Consider the following 9,674-nt stretch of genomic DNA (forward strand, 5'->3'; position numbering starts at 1 on the left):
AATTAATTATGTGATCTTTTTTTCATCATCAAAATATTCTTATTTCTCAGTTTCTTACTGCTCTTTTTAAAGTTTATCCTTAGGCCTCTCTTATTTTAAATAGTGTTCTTACTCTCACGTCACCCTTCTTTCTGGGCTCAACTTTAAATGGTTATGGTATGCTCGTACCCAGAACCGTATTTCTCTTTTCTTGTGACTTGCATGGTTGGGTATACTCCCACATAATGTTACCTCTTCTCTCAGGGTTTGCCTATTTCGCTTTCTTGTGGCATGTGTCAACATCATTTTAAGAGCACCATTCACATACTGTGGGATTGTCCCTCGCTTTTCAATGTATAGGGTTCTTGTCAGCTCTCGCTTACCTTTTACGTACTCCTTTAATTTGCTGAGTGACACGTCTGTCGTGTACCTGTCAAAAATAAACTAACTAAACTAACTATATAGCTAGGGAAGTCAAGTCGATCTCCTCAGGGAGGCAAGATATCTGTAGAAGTCCGTCTATTTGGTCACAAATGGGGGGGATTGTTTGAATTGTTTTCTAAACTACGAAGTTTAAAGGAAGAGAAATAAAGGCAAGAACAGTAAAGGCAAGAAATAAGTTTAAACTATCAGATAGAGAGGGACATGTCGGGAATTCGGTTCACTACGGTAGTCCAGTGACTCAGCTGTAAATGACTCAGACGAATTAATGTAAGACGGATGTGGAAAGGTCCTTTCGGTCCACTTTCTATCCTAAAATACACTAACTTAACTTTCATTCTCGTCAGGATAGTCTACTGTTCATAGCAGGCCTATTTAGTCCAATCTTTCGATCTAGGATTAATTTTAGCCAGATTAAAGAGATGACTCAGAAGCGTGCACTCAACTAAGTCGATAGATACAATTAAATTGCTATGGTGACAGAATCTCACAATTGATTCATCTATTTCATTTACTACATCGTCACATTCCTACCGCAGATCCCCTAATCCCAACATGAAAAGGGTTTAGCTACTCATATTGCTAATTAAACTATCAAAACTAACAAAGAGATAAATTTCAAAGATTCAACATATTAAAACTATAATTAAATCGCATAAAGAGTAAATTAGGGCAAAGGAAATAAATGAAGCAAACGAGAAATTAAAGTAACCAAACGATTAATATTATTAAGAGAAGAGAAAGGAATTACAATCGTGCGAATCCGGCGTAAAGAACACAAAATCCGAGCAAAGTAAATCCAAGAACAAGGTTACAGTGAAAGGGAAAAAGCAACGTAGTAAAGTTCTCTCAGAAACTGATTAAGATAAAAGCTAGATAGTCCTAATGACCTAGTAAAGCGTGCTTAAATAGAAGAGTAAATAAGTTTTGCGAAATAAATCAACACACGGGATGATTAAAGCCCATAATATATAGAAACCACTCGATCGAGTGGAATAAAACCACTCGATCGAGAAAACCTCAAAGATAATCTACTCGATCGAGTAGATAGTTACTCGATCGAGTAACTCAACTTCTCAACAACTTTGGATCGAGTAGAAAACTACTCGATCGACCAACAAAGGGACGTAAAACCACTCGATCGAGTGGTAAAACCGCTCGATCGAGTCCTTTGTCTTCAAATCAGCTCAAGTCCATGCCCGACTGCCTCATAATCCGTGCCTTGACGCTTCCCAACGCAGTATCTCACTCTGGAAAATCCCGTCTCCTCTAAATGCATGCAAAAACGACGAAAAAGAGTACGATTCCACTACTTTCGCGTTCATTTCTACAAAACGGGCAAAACGAACCAAAGTAGCCAATTCGGGGCAAAATACTATAAAAACAGTATAAAAACGCATAGAAATACGTGTTGAAATAGGCTAAAAAGACTATACAAAATGCACGTATCACTGAGCTCCAACCTAGATTACAAATAAAACCTCAATCACTTCAACTCTCTTGATTTAGTATGATCTTTTCTTCTTAATCATGTGCCTTTGGTCAACTCAGTGTTAGGCATTTGGGTCCGTAATGGCTTTCTTCTACTCGTTGTCATTGCTTTTCTTGGTCTCTTGCCAATAATCTTAGAAGAACGCCCTCAAACACTTGTCAACTGAATCTATTGGGCCCCTCCTGATTCCCCATGATACAAAATCAATGTATGTAGCCGCCACCTTTTGTGATACTTCTCTTTTAATGAGTATTGTTTGGGTTGGCCGTGATCATTTAGGGCAGCGGTTAGAAGGATGAACTTTCAAGTCTACCATTTTTACCCCTATGGAACGAACTACTTGTCATCCAGGTTAAACTAGGGGTTGGCCTTCTTTCTGGTGCATCTCTTTTTATCTATGTATCTAAAGTATGATAAACGACAAACATAGACGCGGTACACCTTTAGGCATTTTGGATCCCTTCTTTTTGCACCTCCCTTCCCCACCCGAATCATGCGTTTGATGTTCTTTGTTATTGGCAATGGCACTTGGAACGTTTCTGATAATGATTTTATTATTTGTGCTCTTTTTTTTCATTATCAAAATATTCTTGTTACACATTTTCCTTTAAACTTCGTTCTAACTGTGATATCGGCTCTCGGTGCTCCTTCAAAACCTAACAAAATCACCTTAACCTTCTTGTCTTGGCCCAACCTTAAATAATTATAGGGTCTAATAGTACCTAACACCGTATTTCTCTTTTATTGTGGCTTACTTGAATTGGTGGGGGGTATACTTCACATAATGTTACCCTCTCTTCTCGAGGTTTTGTCTATTTCGCCTTCTTGTGACATGTATAACCATCATTCTAAGAGCACCAACCATATTTTCATAACCCTTTCTAATAATTATACTTCCAGAGTCCCAGCTAAAAAAAGTAGAAAACACCGACACAGACTTGCCTATAACCAATTTTCCGGCCTAACAGTAAGTCTCCCTTAAGACGACACTTTTGGTCTGAAGTTTAAGACGGGTCAAGTACATACCAATTGTGTATATAAGAATGCATAGGGAAAAACAATATATTTGTCTTATATACACAAATGATATTGTACCCTATAACACCCCCTCATACCAAGGTACCTTACCAAGGACTACCCTATCATGAAAGGTTGTTACCATCTCGGTTGCCCGAGGTAAGTATATATCAAAAGCAACAATCCAAAAACACATTTATTAAAGTATAAAGAGTTAGCGATTACATAAAACTCGGTCGACTCAAAAATAAAAGTATAAGGTCTCAATACAACTGAAATCAAAGACAGCTAAACTTGTAACAGCGGAAGCTAGACTCAAGTGATGACTCCCCATGACTGTCCCATAGCTAAACATCTGCATTACCTGTCATAATCTGCTCAACATCTCCGAATGGATATCCGCAGGTTTTGCAAAACAACAACACGAGGTCAGTACCGTTCAATCAAGATAAGACAAACACATAATGTAACCCGCTGATCATCCTCCATCCCTGGTCTCCCGATCTCACACAGTAGCTGACTACAAACCAAAGTGTGTAGCCCTTCCAGATTACCCAACGCAACAGGTAATCCTCGCCGCCAGTGGGTGACCACAGCCCATCCCCACCTAGTCCAGCTCTTCAACGAGCGACTAACAATCATTATCCCTTAATATGCACATCCCCTCCCGTGACGGGTTCCACGGAGGGCGAACTAGGGTGTGAAGCCACTCCCGCAAGTGACTCCACCATAATCACACACACAGCATCACAGCTGTCACAACACCACAACCGTCACAACACAACCACACCAACATCGTCGCCACAACACCCAACCTCCGATGATCAGTAGATAATAACAATTATAAAACATATGCAATCTCAATCAATTAACAGTACTGAGTAGGAGAAACCCTACCTTTTCGCAATCCGCTATGCTGCAATCAATCATATAGTTGCACAACAGTTACCACATCGTCACCTACAACAATTATAATCCACAATCAACATGCATATGATGAACAAACCCTAAACCCTCAAATCACAAATTGGGACAAAACCCTAAAAGACAACCTATTAGCAGATTACAACGAACTAGAGACTTACCCATTTAATTGAGACAAGAGACGGAAGTGTAGACTTGCGACCGATCAATTAGCCTTGAGAATGGTTAGGATGATTAGAGAGAGAAGTGAGCGTCGTTTAGTTTTGGTAAAATGATTCAGAAATCGTAAAAGTATAATTTATAATAATCTCTAATCACCTTAACCAAATCGCGGAATTAAACCTGTCAGACCGGATACTCGGGCGAGTATAAAGTATACTCGGCCGAGTACCCTCTACTCGGTCGAGTATTACCCATACTCGGCCGAGTATTCCTGGGCAGAAGCCAAACAGAATACCCAACACACTTTACTCGAACCGAGTAGGCCATACTCGGTCGAGTACTAGCCTATAAAATCCATAGTATTACAGTCTTCTCCCCTTAAAAAGAACTTCGTCTCCGAAGTTCCAACCCAACCTATAACATATGGACACCTAACACTAACTCCACCAACCACGCTACTAGATAACAAATCCTCTCGATATAAACTCCATAATATTATCTATAACCACAATATAATGTTGTCAACCTTGTCTCACTTCCATAACACTCACTAGCAATTCAATACCAATACAATCCACAAAATAAAATCAACCATCGAAACGGAATGTTACATTCTACCATTCTTAAAATGAACTTCGTCCTCGAAGTTTACTCACACACATAAACATCCTCACACAATCCGTTACCCTCACTCATAAATATCATACTACTACGAGCACTGCCATTACCTGTAATAAAATCGGCAATCACACAAGTCCATCCTTATTCTGCACCAACACTCAAACTTCCAATTACAACCTGTATGACCATCAAACTCTCTTGTCGCATCCTACTCCTCTTAAGATAAATGTTACGTCCTCGTAACTCACTAATACTAGGTCCTTTGCTATACCTTCCATAATCCTCATTACTACTGCATGACAACCATTCCTATATCCAGGACTCTCTTTCTTTAACAGTTCTCGTGCCTCCAATTATTCTGCATTCCCGTAACATATATCATAAAATCCTCGGTATGACCACTACTTCATCTCTTCTACATTACCACAGCACGATATACCTCTATATACATATACACTCATCTCCACAATCTTATCTCACAATCCTCAAGTGCTACACATACTTACATTAGCTTCTCAAGTTCATCTTCTTTATTACCACTACTCTCTTAACTTGACACGATACTAAGGCCTAAAACTCCGTACTCCCTGTCCCAAGGAAAGGTGCTAAACCACTTGTAGTTTCAAGTTCAATACCACACATGTTCCACAATTTCTTTTCACAACTATGTCCACCAATGCCTCATCTAACACAAGATCAAAAGCACTCCAACAACCTCTCACAACGGTGTCCCATTAACAGAATATTACTATGCCATGACATCAACAGCACCATACCCAACTCTCTCTCATACCATACTCTATTCTCACTCCTAAGTGACATCGGTAAGAAACATCAGAAACAACACAACGGTCTATATGCCCGACTAAGATCGACAAGAAATAGCAGTAAACAAACAACGATCGATGACAACACGAAAATACTCGTATCACAACACGAATTACCGTGCCCAGTGTACAACACCACATCAATAGTCATTGCAACTCTTACAATCTCATAATATCGACTCAAAGACAACTTCCTTGACCACAAGATCGTTTTAAAATCGCTTCTACCAGATCACAACGCAACACATTAGACGGGATCACAAATACCAACGTTATGAATATTATCCATACCATGACTCTTGAGGCCGGAACCTCACACCATCACTTACAGATATCATACATACACATATAAGTATAACATATGACGCGGAACACACACATAACGACTCGTAACTATCACGCCACACCATTACTCGTGAGGCCAGGACCTCACACAAAGTTTTACACACCTCATGGACCCATAATCGAATCTAACTAGCCAATCATGACCACGTAAGTTACCACTTGACAATGAATACCTCTCATCCCGACTTAACTCAGGTGCCTTTCAGCACATATCCTCTCATACACGCAATTATCACCCCTCCGGCAAATATAGCCATAACATTATTGCTCAACTTCCAGTGAGCACCTCATATATCTACATCTTATACTCCCTCACAACCAAACATACTAATCACCTCCATAAGATCAACCTCATTAGGACAGCTAACATCATCCTCAACCACTTGTAACAATACTATGACGCCAACATCCTTCATGTGATTACTCTCTTACTATCACTTCTTAATATAACAATCTGTTTCCTCCCTTTGGTTATCATCCCAAATAACGAACATTCAATCCATCAACAAAATCTACCTCAACATTATTCCCAATTCTATCCTTTATCATATCATTACCTAACTCTCCACCAAAATCTCAGATCATGCAAACACTCTACCAGCTTCTTATTCCCTTAATACCTCGAAACTCATGGCTAACATGTCGTCCTGCTCTCCTATATAATATTAAGTCACACCCTCTAGTAAGGTTATCGTACATATCCATAATTTCCTACCTTCATGCTCCTTAACTCCGGTCAACGTTCTCTCAACTTACTTTCATCCCTCTTTCCCCTTTTACTCAATAACAACAATTAATAATTCATCTCCTTTCTCTTTCTACCTAACTCTTTAGTAATCCGATTACCTTCTTGTTACTCCACAACCCAAATTCCAGTAATTCATATCGATATCTTCTCTTTATTTCTTATCACTTATCTCCTCCCATCATACTATTCACCCGCACTTGTTACCATCAAGTCTACACACTAACGGTTATTCTTCAATAAGCCGTATCTCCATGTCGTATCCCTAGGAAACCAAAAATTCATCTCATACCATTAATTGCCCAAAGAATTACACACTTGGCTTACCTCTTGATATTCCAAATTCTCAAATCAACCACTGTCTACTCATCGCGACATAACTTGACCTCACTATACACTATTCATTTCTATCTCTCTATAACGACCTTTTATCACCTATATCCTTAAGCAACTCAATCCAAACTGTCTCCCTCCATAAATCCTTACACATCCCAATATGCCACTATTCGTATCCCTCATCTCAATCTTTCATTCTCACGTTTCTTTACACTTACATCACCATTGCCCATATACACTTACTTTTATATTACTCAACCCACGACTATATCACTCTTTATATCTCACAAAACATGCTCCTTGTCGCGATTAGCTCATCAATCTAATCTTTTCTTGTTCCACTATCCCTCACAACCACATATAACTCATGTCCTTTATATCCAACACCTATCCCTCATACACCGGCATCCTCCCTATCATAGCATTTGGTAACTTACGTATCAAGACCGTCACATATATAAAAGAATGCGTTAAGACTCAAAACATATGTGTGAACATACCCCCACGACTCAAAACAAATGTAAGAACATAGACACCGACTTAAAAATTAAGGTGAAAATATAGCCACCGACTCAAAATAGCCGCCCACTGAGGTACTCGGTCGAGTACATAGCATACTAGGTCGAGTACAGGATACTCGGTCGAGTAACTATATTACTCGGCCGAGTTTTCGACTCGAAGTTTAACGTAATTATCACAGAGGATTACTCGGTCGAGTATTGGTAATACTCGGCCGAGTAGCCCTTACTCGGTCGAGTATTACTTTACTCGGTCGATTACCAACACGATTCTCAGCATCGTCCAGTTTTCGTAAAACAGTCATATCTCACTCGCTACTTGGTCGTTTTGGGCGTGTGACCTATCTTTAGAATCGTAAGAAGACAAGCTATCACCTCAACTTGGAATCACAGCCATATAATTTCTAGAACTCGACTAATGACAGTTTTAAGACAACCCTTCTGTAATCGATCTTCGTACAAATCAAATTTTCTAAACCCAAACAATTTGAACATGCATAAGGCAACAACAACAACTCAATACTTCAAGAAAGCAGTACATAATTGAACTCTTATCATACTCACATGAAAATTAAACACATCATTCATATATATATAGACGCATGACCTTAATCACATGCTACTACCAACAACCAAACATTAACATCATCATAATCTTATACACATGTACCACTACCCTTTTGAAAGCCACATATTAAACAGGTAACATGCTCAACATATTTCATGCTCAAGATCTATCATATACGAATTCGTAATTCACCTTTCATGTTTTATCATGTTCCAACACTTAACATGCCAACATATTCCATGCTCAAAGTTTAACATCAACAATCCTCAATACATCTTTCAACCACTAACACATTCCACTTCTTTCATCATTCCATCCAATCATGCACAAGATTCAAACTATAGGTATCAAACACACATTACTCACACATACAACAGTTTCTCCCCATGTGACCGGCTTGAGATCGTAAGGGCCTTAGTGCGACTCCGGGACGTCTCCCAAGTCCTTGCGGTAGCTCCAAACAACTCTCCCCGGGTTCATTTTATTCAGACTCCCTAAGTTCATTGGGTTCATTAGTTTTAGGTGTCGGAATCGTCGGCTCTGATACTACTTGTAACACCCCCTCATACCAAGGTACCTTACCACGGACTACCTTAGCATGAAAGGCTCTTACCATCTCGGTTGCCCGACGTAAGTATATATCAAAAGCAACAATCCAAAAACACATTTATTAAAGTATAAAGATTACATAAAACTCGGTCGACTCAAAAATAAAAGTATAAGGTCTCAATACAACTGAAATCAAAGACAGCTAAACTTGTAACAGCGGAAGCTAGACTCAAGTGATGACTCCCCATGATTGTCCCATAGCTAAACATTTGCATTTCTTGTCATAATCTGCTCACCATCCCCGAATGGATCACTGCAGGTTTTACAAAACAACAACACGGGGTCAGTACCGTTTAATCAAGATAAGACAAACACATAATGTAACCGGCTGATCATCCTCTATCCCCGATCTCCCGATCTCACATAGTAACCGACTACACACCAAAGTGTGTAGCCCTGCCAGATTACCCATCGCAACAGGTAATCCTCGCCGCCAGTGGGTGACCGCATCCCATCCCCACCTAGTCCAGCTCTTCAACGAGCGACTAACAATCCATGTCCCTTAATGTGCACATCCTCTCCTGTGACGGGTTCCACGGAGGGCGAACTAGGGTGTGAAGCCACTCCCGGAAGTGACTCCACCACAATCACACACACAGCATCAAAGCTGTCACAACACCACAGCTGTCAGAACACCACAACCGTCACAACACAACCACACCAACATCGTCACTACAACACCCAACCTCCGATGATCAGCAGATAACAACAATTATACAACATATGCAATCTCAATCAATTAACAGTACTGAGAAGGAGAAACCCTACCTTTTCGCAATCCGCTGTGCTGCAATCAATCATATAGTTGCACAACAATAACCACATCGTCACCTACAACAATTATAATCCACAATCAACACACATATGATGAACAAACCCTAAACCCCCAAATCACAAATTGGGGCAAAACCCTAAAAGACAACCTATTAGTATATTACAACGAACTAGAGACTTACCCATTAAATTGAGACAAGAGACGGAAGTGTAGACTTGCGACCGATCAATTAGCCTTGAGAATGGTTAGGGTGATTAGAGAGAGAAGTGAGCGTCGTTTAGTTTTGGTAAAATGATTCAGAAACCGTAAAAGTAT

This window comes from Silene latifolia, chromosome Y (assembly GCF_048544455.1).
Source record: "Silene latifolia isolate original U9 population chromosome Y, ASM4854445v1, whole genome shotgun sequence".
Lineage (NCBI taxonomy): Eukaryota > Viridiplantae > Streptophyta > Magnoliopsida > Caryophyllales > Caryophyllaceae > Silene > Silene latifolia.